The sequence below is a fragment of the Furipterus horrens genome, unplaced genomic scaffold (genome assembly GCF_987537825.1).
Source record: "Furipterus horrens unplaced genomic scaffold, mFurHor1.1.pri manual_scaffold_9, whole genome shotgun sequence".
In the NCBI taxonomy this organism is placed as follows: Eukaryota; Metazoa; Chordata; class Mammalia; order Chiroptera; family Furipteridae; genus Furipterus; species Furipterus horrens.
Window position 1 is genome coordinate 52,098,770 of NW_028327179.1, and position 18,666 is coordinate 52,117,435.

The 18,666-nt window shown below is 41.2% G+C and overlaps 1 protein-coding gene and 1 pseudogene across 1 annotated transcript in view; one reads left to right on the forward strand and one right to left on the reverse strand.

Moving 5' to 3' along the window:
* PUS7 (pseudouridine synthase 7) overlaps nucleotides 1-18,666 on the reverse strand; it is an 83,021-nt gene that overhangs the window by 27,590 nt on the left and 36,765 nt on the right. The gene's annotated exons all lie outside the window — the stretch shown is intronic.
* Nucleotides 114-14,660, forward strand: LOC150001743 (phospholipid hydroperoxide glutathione peroxidase pseudogene; annotated as a pseudogene).

Sequence of the window (18,666 nt, forward strand, 5' to 3'; positions counted from 1 at the left end):
AAATAATAAAGAAGAGCAGAGAGAAGATTGTTCAATATTGCCTGACTGAAACAGTCTTGATCGCTTTATTGCAAAAAATGGTAGCTTGGAACAAAGGTACACACCAAGCTATGATGGCAGGAAAGAAAGGCGCTGCAGCTGACAGAGTAGGCAAACTTTTAATTTCCTTCTGAGTTGTTTCTTCAGCATAATAATACCTGGTCCTATTGGGCCACGTTTATATCCTTAAAACTGCATGCTATTCATATACACAAGCAATGGGACAGTATTTGAGGAATCTTTTATTTTTGTGAGGGAGAAGGGGTGAGAAAGGGAATAATAGCAGAGAGTAGTCTCATACAACTATCAAGACAGTTATTAAGAGAGGTAAGATGGCGGAGGAGAGAGGAGAGGTTGCGGTTTTAGGCTCCGGAGACCCGTCTGCAGTTTGGGCTAATTGCAGACAGAACATCTCAGTGAGCAGCTGGACATTGGTGGGAGTTGAGCCAAGGCACTGCTGGATTAGAGAAAATCCATCTGGGAACAACCTGTTTAGTGAGGATAGCGGAGAAAAAGGGGACGAAACGGGATTCCTGACTGGGGCGGCTGCCCGAGCTGCGGCGGGAAGCACACAAAGGATCTTTGGCGACCACAGGCTGCCCGGAGAGGAGTCAGGTGGAGAGCAGATCTCTGCCCCCTGGCAGAGACTGGACTCGACCAAGTGGCATTGGCGCTGAAGGACAGGAGACAGCGTGCTGCTGGGCAAGTGAGAACATAATTCTCCTTTATATTTTTCTCTAGTGGACGGTGGAGAGGGGAGGAAAGTTTGGGGGTGGTAGGCCGTTCTGGAGGAGCCCAGGCGCAGAGGCGCGCTCATCCACTCCCCAACCCTACCCTTGGGTCGCGGGGGTGCACATAGGGAAGTGCTCTCACTCACTGGCCCAGGTGCGCGGTGCCGTGAGTCCAGGCGTCCCTCGGACACTCCCCAACGGACATAAGATCAGTGCCCCAACAGGCACAGGGAGGGCCCACTGAACAGGCAGAGAACCGTGCACAGACACCCCTAGACAGCTCCCGTGGGCGCAGGGCCCCAGGCCGGAAAGGAGACCACTAGCGCAGGCTCTGTTTGTGCCCGCCCAGACGGGTGAGGGAAGGCGGGTGGCTGCAGCACGGGAACAGCGGGAGGAGGCGACCCACGGACGCTCGCTTCCACTGAGCACAAGTGTCCGCGGCCCTGCCCTAAGAGGCGAGAGACCAACTCCCGGAGCTCGGCTCAGCAGGACTGAGGGCACAGGGCGGCGCGTGAGCGCGAAATCACCTCAGCCCGGGGTCAGTGGGCGCCAATCCCGGGGAAAGCTCTCGGGCCGCCCGTGAGTGCAGGGACGCGCGCAGGGATTCCTCGGCGTGAACGTGGAAGTGCCGCAGCCCAGCGACAGCAGGAGCCAATCCCGGTGAAAGCTCTCGGGCCGCCCACGAGTGCAGGGACGCGCGCAGGGATTCCTCGGCGCGAACGCGGAACTGCCGCAGCCCAGCGACAGCAGGAGCCAATCCCGGGGAAAGCGCTCGGGCCGCCCGCGCGGGCAGAGTCGCGGGCAGGGACACCTCAGCGCGAACGAGGAACCACCGCGGCCCGGCAGCAGTGGGCTCCAACCGCGGGGCAAACTCTTGGGCCGCCCGAGCGCGCAGGGGCTAGCGCGCAAGGGCTCGAGCGCAAGGACACCTCAACTGGCTCCAGCGGGCAGCAAGGGAGCGCGCCGTGCCGGAAACCGCGGGCGCGCACCATAGCGGCAACCGGGGGCGCACACCAGTCCTGCAAAAAACAAGAACCTCTGACCTGCCACACTAGACCAGCTGCGGACCCAGAAAAAGAAGGCAACACACCAAGGCTTAAACGGAGTAAAAACATCGCTTTTTTTTTTTTTTTCCCCCAAATTTTTTCTCCCAAATTTTTTCTCCCTTCTTCTTTCTTTCTTCTTAATTATTTCTTTTCTTTCCTTCTTTCTTTATTCTTTTCCTGGGGTTTTTTGGGGGGGTATATATATATATATTTTTTTTTCAATTTTTTTTCTCTCTCTTTTTTCTTTCTTTCTTTCTTCTTTATTCTTTCTTTTCTATCTTTCTTACCTTTTGGGGTTTTTTTGGGGGGGTTTTGTGGTAAATTTTTCATTTTCTTCTCTTTCTCTCTTTCTTCTTTTCTTTCTTCTATTTTCTTAGGGATTTTTTTGGGGGGGTGTTTTTCCTTCACCTGTTCCAATAATAACAAACTTTATCTCTAACGTGTTGCATATAACCTCTCCTTCTCATCCTTTCTCTTTAATCGTTGTTTATTCGTTTGTGTGTCTTGCTTAGCCCCCCTATCACTCTAAATAATATAATTACTATATAAACCCAAATACAATACAATCCCACTTTCTTACTACATTATGTATTTTTCTATCCTTTTCTTCTATTTTTATTAACATACAATGTAAATATTACTAACTGGCTTGCACAGTCTCAAATATTATTAATCTATCACCCCCTCTATCAAAAATTATATTTTTCCTCCCCCAAAACAACTCTTATCTATTCTTCTTATAGTATAAAAGCTCAAGTCTCTTTACATTTATATTAATATGGGCTAGTTGGCTAACAATAGCAGGATAGAGTGGGGGATACTTTTTGAGGGTGTGGGTCTCCTGCCTGGGCTGTGTGTTTATGTCTTTAACAGCATATCCACAAAAGAACTCAAGACAAAGCGGATAGAGTGATTCTCAACCAACTAGCGAGAAGGAAGATCCTATCAAAGAACATCTGAAATATAACCGAACAGCATAAACAAACGACATAAAGGGTAACTCAAGAACATCAGGCTCAGGATATCAAAGAGACTGCACCACTGAAACTCCCAGACCTTCGATAAAGAATATTACACCACAAAGGAGGGAAGTCAAAGCAGACTACACCCCCCCCCAAAAAAAAGCAAATAAATAAATAAAAACAAAAAGAATCCAACATGGTAAGACGCAAAAATAATCCCTCAATGAAAAGAAAAGAGGAATCCTCAGAATGAGAGAGAGATGAAATAGACGTAGCCCAAATGTCAGACATGGAATTCAAAACAATGGTGGTAAAGAAGCTCAATATACTCGACATCCTTAAAATCAACTATGACAACCTTCAAGGAAGTTACCAACAGCTCCAAGAAAATTACAGGGAACTTGCAGAGAACTACACCAGCATAAAAAAAGACATAGAAATTGTTAACAAGAACCAGGAAGAACTTAAGAATACAATCTCTGAACTGAAAAACACAGTAGAATCAGTCAAAAGCAGACTAAACGAAGCAGAGGATCAGATTAGTGAGTTAGAAGATAATGTAGAGAAAAACTCCCACACAATACAGCAAGATGAAAAACGATTGAAAAAATATGAACAAGATGTAAGGGAATTACAGGATAGCATTAGGAAAAATAATTTAAGGATCATCGGAATATGAGAAGAAGAAGAAAAGGAACATGGAATTGAAAATCTGATAGGAGAAATAGTGACAGAAAATTTTCCGAACCTGATGAGAGAAAAAGCTATGCAAGTTCAAGAAGCAATGAGAGTTCCAATCAAGAGGAACCCCCAAAAACCCACTCCAAGGCACATCGTAGTTAAAATGGCAACATTCCAAGACAAAGAGAGAATCCTAAAAGCAGCAAGAGAAAAGCAGCAAATAACATACAAGGGAGCTCCGATAAGGCTATCAACTGATTTCTCAACAGAAACATTACAAGCCAGAAGGGAATGGTCAAAAATACTTGAAGCAATGAAAAACAGAGGCCTACAACCAAGAATACTCTACCCAGCAAGGCTCTCATTCAAAATAGAAGGTGAAATAAGGAGTTTCTCAGACAAAGGAAGACTGAAAGAATACATCTCCACCAAACCAGCATTGCAAGAGATGCTAAAGGGAGTGTTCTAAGAAAAAAGAAGGAAAAAACAAGAGAGGAGAGGAACAGAGGTACAAAGGGAAATGAATAAATACATGTCAATAATAACCTTAAATGTAAATGGATTAAATGCTCCAATTAAAAGACATAGGGTAACGGAATGGATAAGAAACCAGGATCCACATATTTGCTGTCTACAAGAAACACACCTCAAAACAAAAGATTTACACAGACTGAAAGTAAAGGGATATGAAAAAGTATTCCAAGCAAACGAACATGAAAAAAAGCCGGGGTAGCAGTTCTCATATCAGACAAAATGGATTTCAAAGCAAGGACAATAAAAAAAGACAAAGAAGGACATTTCATAATACTTAAAGGAACAATCCATCAAGAAGATATGACTTTGATAAACATATATGCACCCAACATAGGAGCACCCAAATACATAAAGCAAATACTAGAAGACCACAAAGAGGATATCAACAACAACACACTCATAGTAGGGGACTTCAACACTCCATTATCAACAATAGACAGATCATCAAAGCAAAGAAACACCAAGGATATACAGGCATTGAACAACACACTAAACCACATGGATCTAACTGACATATATAGAACTTTTCACCCCAAAGAAGCAAAATATACATTCTTTTCAAGTGCACATGGGACATTTTCAAAGATAGACCACATGATAGGTCACAAAACAAGCCTCAACAAATTCAAGAAAATTGAAATCATATCAAGCATCCTTTCAGATCACAATGCCTTGAAACTAGAAATCAACCTCAGAGAAAAAAATCAAAGACACCCAAACTCATGGAGATTGAATAACATGCTATTAAATAATGAATGGGTTAACAATGACATCAAAGAAGAAATCAAGAAATTTCTAGAAACTAATGATAAGGAGCACACAACAACCCCAAACCTGTGGGACACAGCAAAAGCAGTCCTGAGAGGGAAGTTTATAGCAATACAGGCATATCTGAAAAGGCTAGAAGAATCTCAAATAAAAAACCTAACCACAATGCTACAAGAACTAGAACAACAACAACAAACAAAGCCTAGGGCAAGAAGAAGGAATGAAATCATCAAGATCAGAGCAGAACTAAATGACATAGAGACTAAACAAACAATCCAAAAGATCAACAAAACTAGGAGCTGGTTCTTCGAAAAAATCAACAAAATCGACAAGCCTCTAGCCAGTCTAATCAAGAAAAAAAGAGAGAAGACACAAATAAACAAAATCAGAAATGAAAGAGGAGAAATCACGACTGATACCTCAGAAATACAAATGATAGTTAGAAATTACTTCAGACAACTGTATGACAAGAAATTTGACAATCTAGAAGAAATGGACAAATTTCTAGAAACATACAACCTTCCAAAACTGAATCAAGAAGAAGTGGAAAGTCTCAACAAACCAATAACAAAAAAGGAAATTGAAACAGTAATCCAAAATCTCCCGGCACACAAAAGCCCTGGACCGGATGGCTTCACAGGCGAATTCTACAAAACATTCAGGGAAGAACTAACTCCTATCCTCCTCAAACTGTTCCAAAAAATCCAAGAAGAGGGGAAAATCCCAAACTCTTTCTATGAAGCCAGTATTATCCTAATCCCCAAACCAGGTCAAGACACAACAAAGAAAGAAAACTACAGGCCAATATTACTGATGAACATCGATGCTAAAATCCTCAATAAAATATTGGCAAACAGGATCCAGCAATACATCAAAAAGATCATACATCATGATCAAGTGGGCTTCATTCCAGGGATGCAAGGATGGTTTAATATTCGCAAATCAATAAATATAATACATCACCTAAACAGAATGAAAGACAAAAATCACATGATCATTTCAATAGATGCAGAAAAAGCATTTGATAAAGTACAACACCCATTTATGATGAAAACACTCAACAAAATGGGAACAAAGGGAGCATATCTTAACATAATTAAGGCTATATATGAGAAGCCTGAGGCCAACATCATACTCAATGGACAAAAACTGAAAGCATTCCCCCTGAACTCAGGAACTAGACAAGGTTGTCCACTCTCTCCACTCCTTTTCAACATAGTGTTGGAAGTCCTAGCCACAGCAATCGGACAAGAAAAAGAAATAAAAGGCATCCAAATTGGGAAAGAGGAAGTAAAACTTTCATTATATGCAGATGACATGATAGTATACCTAGAAAATCCTATAAACTCCACTAAAAGACTACTTGATATAATAATTGAATTTGGCAAAATCGCAGGGTACAAAATAAATATACAGAAATCTAAGGCATTTCTGTACACCAACAATAAAATAGCAGAGACAGAGACAAAAAAGAAAATACCATTTACTATAGCAACAAGAAAAATAAAGTACCTAGGAGTAAACTTAACCAAAGAGATAAAAGACCTGTATTCTGAAAATTACATAACATTGAAGAAAGAAATTAAGGAAGAAACAAATAAATGGAAGCAAATACCATGTTCTTGGATGGGAAGAATCAACATCATCAAAATGGCCATACTACCCAAAGGAATCTACAGATTCAATGCAATCCCTATTAAAATACCAATGACATATTTCACAGACCTAGAACAAATACTCCATAAATTCATATAGAAAAAAAAAAGACCCCGAATAGCAAAAGCAATCTTGAGACAGAAGAACACAGCAGGAGGAATCACAACACCAGATATCAAACAATACTACAAAGCCACTGTAATCAAAACAGTCTGGTACTGGCATAAGAACAGACATATAAGATCAGTGGAACAGAATAGAGAGTCCAGAAATAAACCCAGGCCTCTATGGTCAACTAATCTTTGATAAAGGAGGAAGGAACATAAAATGGAGTGAGAAGAGCCTTTTTAAGAAATGGTGCTGGGAGAACTGGATAGGGACCTGCAAAAAAATGAAACTAGACCACCAACTTACACCACACACATGAATAAACTCAAGATGGATCAAAGACTTAAATGTAAGCCGTGACACCATAAAAGTCCTAGAGGAAAACATAGGCAAGAAAATATCAGATATCTCACGTAACAATCTCTTCACGGATACATCTCCTAAAGCAAGAGAAATAAAGGAAAAAATAAATAAATGGGATTACATCAAACTGAAGAGTTTCTGCTCAGCAAAAGAAAACATCAGCAAGATGAAAAGGAAACCAACCATATGGGAAAACATATTTGCCAATGACATCACAGACAGGGGACTGATTTCCAAAATATATAAAGAGCTGATACGACTAAACATCAAGAAAACAAACAACCCAATTAAAAAATGGGCAAGGGACCTGAACAAACACTTCTCCGAAGAGGACATACAGAAGGTCCATAGACACATGAAAAAATGCTCAACATCATTAGCCATCAGGGAGATGCAAATAAAAACCACAATGAGATACCATTTTACACCAGTCAGAATGGCCATCATCAACAAATCAACAAGCAACAAGTGCTGGCGAGGATGTGGAGAAACGGGAACCCTACTGCACTGTTGGTGGGAATGCAGACTGGTGCAGCCACTATGGAGAACAGTATGGAATTACCTCAAAAGATTAAAAATGGAACTGCCTTTTGAACCAGCGACTCCACTACTAGGATTATACCCGAAGAATCTTGAAACACCAGTTCAAAAGAACTTATGCACTCCTATGTTCATTGCAGCACTGTTTACAATAGCTAAGTGCTGGAAACAACCTAAGTGCCCATCTGTAGATGAGTGGATCAAAAAACTGTGGTACATTTACACAATGGAATACTATGCAGCAGAAGGAAAGAAGGAACTTCTGCCATTTGCAACAACATGGATGGAACTAGAGAGAATTATGCTTAGTGAAATAAGCCAGGCAAAGAAAGAAAAATACCATATGATATCACCTAATACAGGAAACTAAAGAACAATACAAACAAAGGAACTAAATAGAACAAAGAGCAGAATAGCAGTCAATAGGGGGGAGGGGAGAGGGAGAGAAGGGGGATAAGTAAGGGAAGGGATTAGTCAAAGAACCCGTATAAAAGACTCATGGACATGGACAACGGGGAGGGATATGATTGCGGGAGAGGGGGTGGGTTGGGTGGGGGAGAGAAATTAGGGGAAAAGGGGACAACTGTAATTGAAAAACCAAAATAAAAAAAAAAATAAAAGAAAAACAAACAAAAACAAAAACAAATAAATGAATTAAAAAAAAAAGACAGTTATTAAGTATTTAAAAAAGATTTAGTCATGTGTCTTTAAAATTTATTTATTTTTAGAGAGGGGAAGGGAGGGACAGAGAGGGAGAGAAACGTCAATGTGTGAGAGAAACATCAACTGGCCACCTCTTGACTATATCCCAACTGGCCCGCAACACAGGCATGTGCCCTGACTGGGAACTGAACCTTATGCTTCATAGGCTGGTGCTCAATCCATTGAGGCACACCAGCCAAGGCATTAGTCATATATTTTTACGTATCAGAAAAATATTATAATCTCATTACAGAAAAGTTGATATAAAACACAAAACTACACAGAACACAATTCATAGTTTCATCACCTGAAAAATCTGTTAACATCTAATTTTGAATTTCCTACCATTCTTTTTTCTTAAACACACATGCATATCTATACATGTATATATACACATATATATGTATATGTATATAAATTCAGAATTCTACCAGAAATCTGTACCTTGCTATCATTTAAATGGTATTATAAACTTCTGCTCAAGATGGCAGCATAGGTAAATGCGGTACTTGCCTCCTCCCACAACCACATCAAAATCACAACTAAACTACAGAACATCATTTAGAACAGCCTGAAACCTGGCTGAATGGAAATCCTACAACTAGTAAATTAAAGCAGCAGCCACATCGAGGTTGGTATGAGGAGCAGACTGATCCCACACCCATATGTGGCAGATAAAAATCAGGAGGGGTCCTAGCCCCCCACCAGGGCCCCCGGGCCAGGGTTCCAGTGACAGGAAGAGAAGTTCCCATAACTTCTGATTGTAAAAGCCAGTGGGCATTGAGGTTGAAGTAGACATAGGGCTCTTGGAGTCCCAGGCATCTCCTCTTAAAGGGTCTGTGCATGGACTTACTCAGACTCTGTGCTCTAGCACTGCGGCAGCAGCTTGAAAGGCACCAGAAACATAGAGGGAGAAACTGAATTGTCTGGCGTCAGGGTAGAAGCTGCAGGGGGAGAGACCACTGTTCCTTTGATGAACCCTCCCTCCACAGAGCTGGTACTTAGGCACCATATCTGAGTCTCCATCAACCTGCCTCACACTGTTTGCACTGCGCTGGTGATTCCCTGAGTCCCTGTACCACCCAACTTTTGGGCCCATCCATGCTGTTTACACTGGCTTTTCAATATAAATGGCCTGTCTTAGTTCATGCTTCAGATCTTCCTAAAATCGGGCCTCAGAGGGCTCCATACCTCTCACTAAGTGGCCCCAGGCCCAGCACTAGCAGCAGCTATCCTTGCCTGGGCACCTCCAGCCCAGCACAAGTAGCAGCCGCCAGCAATGGCTTTGTAGCTCATGCCCGGTGGCCCAAGGCAGAACACAGGTGCAACTGATCTTGACCTGCACCTCCTGGGAGGCACCAGATCCAGCAAACTAGTGGACAGCTTAAGACCACGTCAAAGCATCACCACCCAACAACCCCCACAAACGACACACTCAAGGGGTGAACTCAACAAATACCAAGAGTCCCACTGAAGTAAGTTCTGTTCTGTGGAGACCCTGCAGAGCTGATCCTTCACAGCTGGTCAAAGGTCAGTGGTCACAGCAAGTTGTTGCAACCGATTGGCCTGGGGGCCTTCCCACTGATGTGCCAATAGCAATCAAGGCTGAACTATAGCGGGAAGGTGTACACAACCCACACAGTGGACATACCTTGAGTAGGCAGCTTGGATGATAGAGGGGGCTGTGCCCCTGGACCCTACAGGACATCTACTACATTAGCCCACTCTGCCAAGCCTGGTAGACATAGCAGCCGTACCTACTACACAGCAACAAAGACAGGGAGGCTGCCAAGAGGAGAAGACAAAGAAATATGTCCCAAATGAAAGAACAGAACAAAACTCCAGACAAAGAAGTAAACAAAATGGAGACAAGCAATCCACTAGATGCAGAGTTCAACACTGGTTATATGAATGAACTTAGGGAGAATCTCAACAGCATAAAAAAGGACCAGTCCGAAATGAAGGATATACTAACTGAAATAAAGAATAATTTACAGGGAACCAACAGTACAGTAGATAAATCTGAGAATCAAATCAGCAATTTGGAATATGAGGAAGCAAAAAACACCGACCAGAAAAGAAAAAAAGAAAGGATAGTGTAAGAAGCCTTCTGGGACAGCTTCAAGCATACCAGCATTCACATTGTGGGGATGCCAAAAAGATAAGAGAGAGAGAGCAATAAACTGAAAACCTATTTGAAAAAATAGTGACAGATAACTTCCTGAACTTGGTGAAGGATATAGACATACAAGTCCAAGAAGCACAGAGAGTCCTAAAGAAGATGGATCCAAAGAGGCTCACATCAAGACACAGAGTAATGAAAATGCCAAAGATTAAAGACAAAGAGAAACATAAAAGCAGCAACAAAAGCAGTTAGTTACCTATAAGGGAGCTTCCATAAGACTTTCAGCTGATTACTCAACAGAAACTTTGCAGGCCAAAAGGGATTGGGAAGAAATATTCAAGGTGATGAAAAGAAAGGACCTATAACCAAGATTACTCTACCCAGCAGAGCTATCATTTAGAATTGAAGGACAGGTAAAGAGATTTCCATACAAGTAAACGCTAAAGGAGTTCATCATCACCAAACCAGTATTACACAAAATGCTGAATCGTCTTTAAAACAAAGGAAAAAAAAGGGGACCCTTCTGTGTGGGGCTCTGGCAGTGTTGTGTGTCCTGCAATGACTAGCACTATGCTCAGTCCATGCATGAGTTCTCAGCCAAAGACACTGATGGCACATAGTTAACCTGCACAAGTACAGGGGCTTTGTGTGCATCATCACTAACATGGCCTTCCAATGAAGCAAAACGGATGTAAACTATATTCGGCTTGTCAACTTGCACGCCCAATATGCTGAGTGCAGTTTATGGATCCTGGCTTTCCTTTGCAAATAGTTCGGGAGGCAGGAGCCACAGACTAATGCAGAGATTAAAGAGTTTGTTCTGGCTATAACGTCAATTTGGTATGTCAATATACATATAGCAAGATCTGTGTGAATGGGGATGAGCCCATCCACTGTGGAAGCAAATGAAAGTCCAGCCCAAAGGAAGTGGCATCCTGGGGAATGCCATCAAATGGTGCTTCACCAAGTTCCTCACTGACAAGAATGGTTGCATGGTGAAGCAGTATGGTCCCATGGAAGAGCCCCTGATCATAGAGAAGGACCTGCCCAGCTACCTGAAGTTCCACAGTGTTTACCCCCCATCCAAGCCCACCACCCATGCCCCTTGGAGCCTTCCACCTGGCACCCACGACAGTCAGTCTAAAAACCAGCCCACTGGTAGGGCAGACCTGAGAACCTGGCATGCACCTCTGCCAGAGGAAGGCCTTTGGCCAGCCTGGCTCGTAGCTCAGCAACCATACCCTCTGCTGTCTTGTGGGAATAAAACATACAAACTGGAAAAAAAAAAAAAGATAAAAACTACAAACAATAGAATGGTAATAAATACACATCCATCAACAATTGAATCTAAAAAAGCAAACTAAGAGAGCAGACATAGACCCATAGATACAGAGGACATTTTGACAGTTGCCAGATGGGAGGGAGCTTGGGGGCATGGGTGAAAAAGGTGAAGGGATTAAGAAGAACAAATTGGTTGTTACAGAACAGTCATGGGGATGTAAAGTACAACACAAGGAATACAGTCAATAATATCCTAATAACTATGTATGGCGTAAGAAGGGTGCGAGATGTATCAGGATGATCACTTAGTAAGTTACATGATGTCTAATCACTGGGGTGTACACGTAAAACTAATATAATATTGCATGTGATGTGTAATTGAAAAATTAAAAAAGTTTTAAAAAATTAAAAATTAAAAATAAGGAAGTTGATCAATTAAAAAAAAGGACAAAACTTATTCTCTGGGGCATTTGAGATATTGCTCCCTGGCATATGTCCTCAGTTTGGCTCAAATAAACTTACAAAAATTCTCAAAAAGGCAAGAAAGAAAAAGAAAAAAGCCCTGGCTGGTGTAGCTCAGTTGGTTAGGAATCATCCCGCAAAGCAAAAGGTCACGGGTTTTATTCCATGTCAGGTGCATGGCTGGGTTATGGGTTCGGTTCCCAGTCAGTCAGGGTGTGTGTGAAAAGCAACCGATCGATGTTTCTCTCCCTCTTTTTCCCTCTCTCTAAAAATAAATAAAAATCTGTTTAAAAATTGAACTATATAAACGAATGGTATTGTCAAGTTTTCATGAAAAATTCATTTACCTTTCTGGTAGTGATATATGAGGTCTGTCAAGAAAGTATCCTGCCACATAACATGAAAAATAGAAATTTATTGAAGAAGATATACAAGACAAGAAACACTGTACATAGGACAATGACACCTCAGTCCCCTTCAAAGTTATGACCAGCCTGAGGAAATCTAATTCATTGGTAGCAGTTTGAATCAAGTACAGTAATTAGCAAATGCAGTACGATGTTCCTTCTGCTCTGGTAGCAGTTGTGGAACATATTTTGTCACAACATACTTCAGGCCAATATCCTGCATCAAAATCTCGGATATGGTAGTTTTTGGAATCCCCAGATCACTTCTAGGTCTTGCACTGTCAGTTATCAGTTTGTTGATTGTAGCTGGTACACGTTCAACATTCTCAGGTGTTCTGTTTGTTGCAGGCCTTCCAGAACGTGGACCACTTTCAACAGATTCTTGACCATCTTTGAAGCATTTGTGCCACACTTCTAATTGTGCTGCACTCATTGCATTGTCCCCGAAAGCCTTCTGAATCATCTGAATAGTTTCCGGGGAGGAATGTTCAAGCTTAACACAAAATCTGGTGCACATCCGTTGGCTCTACTCACTCAGTCATTTTGAATGTAATGGCCACACAGTATATATGCTCACTCAGCAGTGTCTACCACCCCCACTGACTAGTACAGTGAAGTCACCATTGTTCATGCATGTGCATTCCAGTCCACTCTCTTTGGCTGCCAGATTACATGAATGTCATGCAAACTGTTCTTGTTATATTAACAATAGCTGGACTTTTTCCAGACACACCTCATCATATGTAGAAATACAGTACTAAAAAGCCTTTGTCTGCCCTGGCTGATGTGCCTTAGTAGTTTGAGCACTGGCCTGGTTGCCGGTTCAATTCCCAGTCAGGGTACATGCCTGGGTAGTAGGCCAGGTTTCCAGTTGAGGGCGTGTGAAAGGCAACCAATCTCTCACACAACAATGTTTCTGTCCCTCTCTGTCTCCCTCCCTTCCCCTCTCTCAAAATAAATAAAATCTTTTTTTTTAAAAGCCTTTGTCCTATCTCTATCACCTAACACCTCTCCCCACTAGCAGCCAACATTAACAATTTTTGTATATCCTTCCAGAAACACTTTATATAAGCATATGTGTACTGACTGTACCCTTTTTAGAAGTTTCTGGTAAGCTTTTGACATATGTCATACATATAGAAAAGTATACAAATTGTAAGTGTTCTGCTTGATGAATTTTCACAAAGTGAACACAACCAGAACCTCCCTTTAAAAGACAATTTTTTTACAGTATTAAGTTCTTTAGCATCTTGCTTTTTTCACTTAAAAATGCATATTCAAGATCTGCCTTGTCTATACAGTACTTATGAGACTGCCCCATTCTTTGTGCAGCTGCACAGGAGGGATAATTGACCCTTTATCTGACCAATACCCTTTGAGGGACATTTAAATCGCTAGCAACATTTTATTTCACAAACAATTCACAGCAAGTATCCTTATACATATTTCTTTGTGCAACTATATCAGTGTATATTTGGGTAAATCCCTAGATGTAGAAAGTATGGATTTAAAAATTCAACCCTATTGCCTTCCAAAAGGTTATACCAATTTACGCTCACACCATTAATATGTAAGTACCTACTGCCTCATCCCTGTGTCTCCTCACATAGAAGATTAACCAATATTTTTGAGCTCTGCCAGTTTGATAAGTTAAATATAACATTTTGTTCTTATTTGTATGCTCCTTATTGTGAGTGAGGTTAAACATTTCTTCATATGTTTAACTGCTTGTTCAGCCTGTTAGCCTGCTATATTTGATTAATATTTTTTCTCACTATTTTTACATACTAAGAAAATCTACCCTTTACCATCTAGTTGTAAATATTATCTCCCCCTTTTGTAAATTCACTTTATATTTTACACTTTAGAAAATTTCTCCCAACTTCATGTTAAAAAAACTCAAAAGTGAAATCTGCCTTTCACCTAGATTTACCTATTGTTAACATTTTCCCAGGTTTACTTTAGTAAGCTAACACATTCACAGGTGATGGGGATTAAAATGTGAACGTCTTTAGGTCCGTATGCTGCCTACCACAGAAAGTGAAGTACGTAGACGTAAGGTGACTGGCAGAAAAACCTAATTCTGTAGAATATTAATACTCGACCAATTTTTTGCCCTCTGATTCCTGTAAGATGCCAAAGCCAACTATATAGGAGCTTTTCTCAGCGAACACAACTTTGTCTTCCCAGACGAGGCAGATAGCAACCCCAAACCACAACCAGGCTGGGACTTGCACAGGTCTCAACACAGCTGAGATTTTGATCTACCTGGAACTTATTTAGAATTGGGAACTGGCCCTGGCTGGCGTGGTTCAGTTGGTTGGGTGTCGTCCCGCAAAGCAAAGGGTCCCTGGTTTGATCTCAGTCAGAACACATGCCTTGTGGCAGGCCGGTCCCAGTTGCAGCACGTGCGAGAGGCAACTGATCGAAGTTTCTCTCACACGTCGATGTCTCTCTCCCTTTCTCCCTGCCTTCCCCTCTCTAAAAATAAATAAATAAAAGCTTTAAAAAACTTAGAATAGGGAACTGAGGTAAGGAGAAATTTAATTTTCTTTTCAGATGGCTACTCAGTTATCTCAACCACATTCATTGAGTCAAACCAAGCAAATCTGATTTTAAATGCTACCTTGAACACATACTAAATCTGTGGATGTATCTGAACTACTTATTCTACCTATTTCTTTGCAAGTATCAAATTGCTTTAACTGCTATATTTCAATAATATGTTTTAATATACACCAAGGCTAATCCTTCTTGTTAGTCACTTTTTCCAGAATGTTTATGGCTGGTTTCACACCTTAACTTTACCACATTAACTTCACGATCAACTTGGTTAAAAAAAAAAAAAAAAAAAAAATTCTACTGGTATTTTCATTAGTATCACCATAAATTTACACATTTATTCAATAAAAAAAGACATACGTATCCAAGTTACATCATTCATTTATTCAATTCCTTTACATTTCTCAATAGCATTTCAAAGTTTTCTTCATAGAGATAGCATACTTTTAAAAATCTCTGTTACTAGGTATTCTTTACCCTTTTTACTAGGTATATATATTTTTTACTTTTCTGTATAACACACTTTTTTCCATTTTAATTCCTAACCAGTTACTGTCTGCATATTGATTTCTGAACATTAATCTTTCTTATGTTATGTAACTCTCATTTGTCAACCCCTTGAGTAGAAATGATCATATCACAATTTGGCTACATCCCTTCTAATGTACATTACAGTATGTCCAGAAAAATGATAAACAGTCGTAGTAAGTGTGGTCATTTTCATTTATTGTGTTCCTGGCTCTAAATGAAATGCTTCTAGTATTTCACCATTAAATAAGACACTGACTTTTCATTTGAGATTTTTGTATCTTATCATGTTAAAATATTTTTATATTTTGTCATGACAGTATTGATCTCACTCTATCTCAGTGAAGAGGTTGTTTTTTAAATTGGAAATAATCTAATATGGTAAAAAATAATTTGTCAATTAGAATTTACTTATTTATCTAAACATTCTTTATTTAAGATTCTCCAATTTGGGTCATTTAGGTTGTTTAAATTTTTTAAATTACAAGTTATGCTACATAGTACATTATCGTGTATAATAAAGTACTTTTTAAGTTTTTCTAAATTCAGATCTCCTCTGAAAAGACAACTCCTCTGAGACCTACCAGACAAATGGGTGTTTGTGCTTCACTTTGTTGAAGAACACACTTCTCTCTTTACTATTCTAGACTTTGCCAGTGCTTCTGGGCATTGGGCCTTGAGCTCATTCCTGCTGGCTCAGCCTATGAGGAGCCATGGTCCAGCTTTTCCTGGAAATACAGAAGTGGGGAGGGTCTGGATGTGGATCCTGGGCACTGGGCCTCCATGAAAGGCTGAGTTCTGCTCCAAAGTGCTTGGTCTAAGGAACCAAAGTCGTTAGTCATGGAAAGAGCTCCTGTTCTTTAGCTTCTGAAGTCCCTTGAAAGATGAATGGGAAATTTTATCCTATTCCCTAGTTAAAAATATGCTGTTACTGAGTTAAATAAATTGTTTAAAATTTACCTATGAAAAACCAGCTTGCCATTTCATCTCACAGAATTCTCGTTTCTTTGCTGAAAATTTCCCCATGCTTCCTGAAGACACTCAATTCCTTGATGTATTTTCAACTGGCCTATTTGTTTCCTGGTTCATTATGTGCATCTGGTTCAACGTGTGCAGAAGCAGCCTAACCAAGTTTCTTGAGGAAAAAACCTGCCATTGCCCCATTAATTAATATAAAATGAAGGAAACTGGCCAAAGAAATGGGGAAATGGATAAAACTCATACTCCATTGCCCTCTCGCTCTGCCCTCAATTCCCTGACAAATCTGAGGACCAAAGAGGAGCAAAGCAGGTCTGATACAGCCTTGGGCCAGCTGCTCAGAGGCACCTGGTCCTTGACTTCAGATACAGGGCATAGTGGTAGAACCATAGGTCATAAACTAATCCAGGAATTGTATCCCAAAGAATCCAGAAAACAGAGGATCAGGATGAACAGTGAGGAACCCCTTGGAGGACATAACCCCTCTCTGGTGAGTAACTGCTGCTGTAGAAATGAACAGAGCATTTAAGAGTCAGGAGGCAAAAAGGAGTGATACAGGCAGCAATGGGGCAACTCAGTTCTGGAGACAGATTCTGGAGACTGTCCCCTGACAGCCATGGAAGCATCTGACAGTACTGTTCTTTTTTTTTTTTTTTAAAGATAAGATAAAATTAATATCAAATTTATCATTTTAACCATTATAGCGTACAATTCCATGGTTTCCAGTATATCACAGTTAGACAGATATTCACTGTCACCGTCGTCGTCGTCGGCAGCCGTCCGTCTCGAGAGACGATGGTGTAGCTTCTTAAGAGTCTATCTGCACCGCCGAGAATGGCTGTGCAGTCCGACTCGGGAGTGACATGGTAGTATCTGTCTCCTCCCGTGTTGAATCGACATCTTGCGATGACGCTGAAGCTACAGAGCCTGGGCAGGGTAATATGGAGGGTCTGCTGTTGCCCATGCAGCAGACCCCCCCTCTCTTCGCAGCTGAAGGGTCCAAGGGAAAGACGAGTCAATACAGCTTGGCTTCAGGTGCGCCGCAGGAGTTGCCGGTGTTGACTACAACGTCAAACCGCTTTAGGGACTCCGGCTCCGGATTTTCTGTCGGGGTTTACTCCCTTAGCCTTTCCCCTGAAGAGGTATGCCGCAAGGCAGCGGAGGTTTTTTGGAGTCAGAGTTTTCCTTCTCTGATGTACCCTGACTGGAAGATCGAACCAGCGACACTTAGCTCGCAGGCCGACGCTCAATCCACTGAGCTAAACCAGTCACTGTCACCACTATCTATTATACTTCCAGAACATTTCCATCATCCCCAAAAGAAACCCTACACTTAGTAACCCCATTCTCTCTCCCAGAAGCCCCTGGCAATTACTAATCTACTTTCCATCTCTACAGATTTCCCTATTTTGGACATTGCATATGCATATAATTCATATAATATGTGGCCTTTGTGTCTGCCTTCTTTTACTTAGCATAATGTTTTTAAGATTCATCCATGTTGTAGTATGTATCAGTACTTCATTCCTTTTATTTTGGGCTGAATCATATTCTATTGTCTATTCTTGAATATATGACCCACATGTATTTCTTAACCCACTGGCAGAGCAGAAAGCAAGAGCATACTCGGTTCTTGATGGTGTGGGTGCTTCCTAGAACAGATGAAACGGAGTTGATAATATCTTCCCGAAACTGTTCACAGTTTGAATTTTGATGACTCTGGATCAAGTTTTTTGGCTGTGAATTCATAGCAGATTCTGTAAATAACTTAGGAATACCAAAATCTCACTATAAAACACCAGGAGCCAACTTAAGCAGCATATTACACAAAAAGCCTTTATTCACAAAGCCAGGAAAACTCTGGCTCAGGCTCAGAAAGGAGACTGGCAAGGAGAGGCATGAAAAGAAACAAATCATTCTGACGGAGGCTGTTCCTGCTTGAGATCCTGTTAAAATCATTAGCTGACTTTGGAGAGCTGCATGAAGCTGAAAAGAAATGCAGCTTATCCCCAGGACCGATTGATTCAGCAATAATGAAACTCCGTGCATGGCAGAGTGGGTTTATCCTGTTCAACAGTTCTCACGGGAAAGGCCAATCTGCCCAGCCCCACATATCCATTAAGCAAATTAAGGGTGTAGCCTGCATTCGTGAGATAAGTGCTCTGTGCTTTCTAAAGGCCAACATTTAGGTGT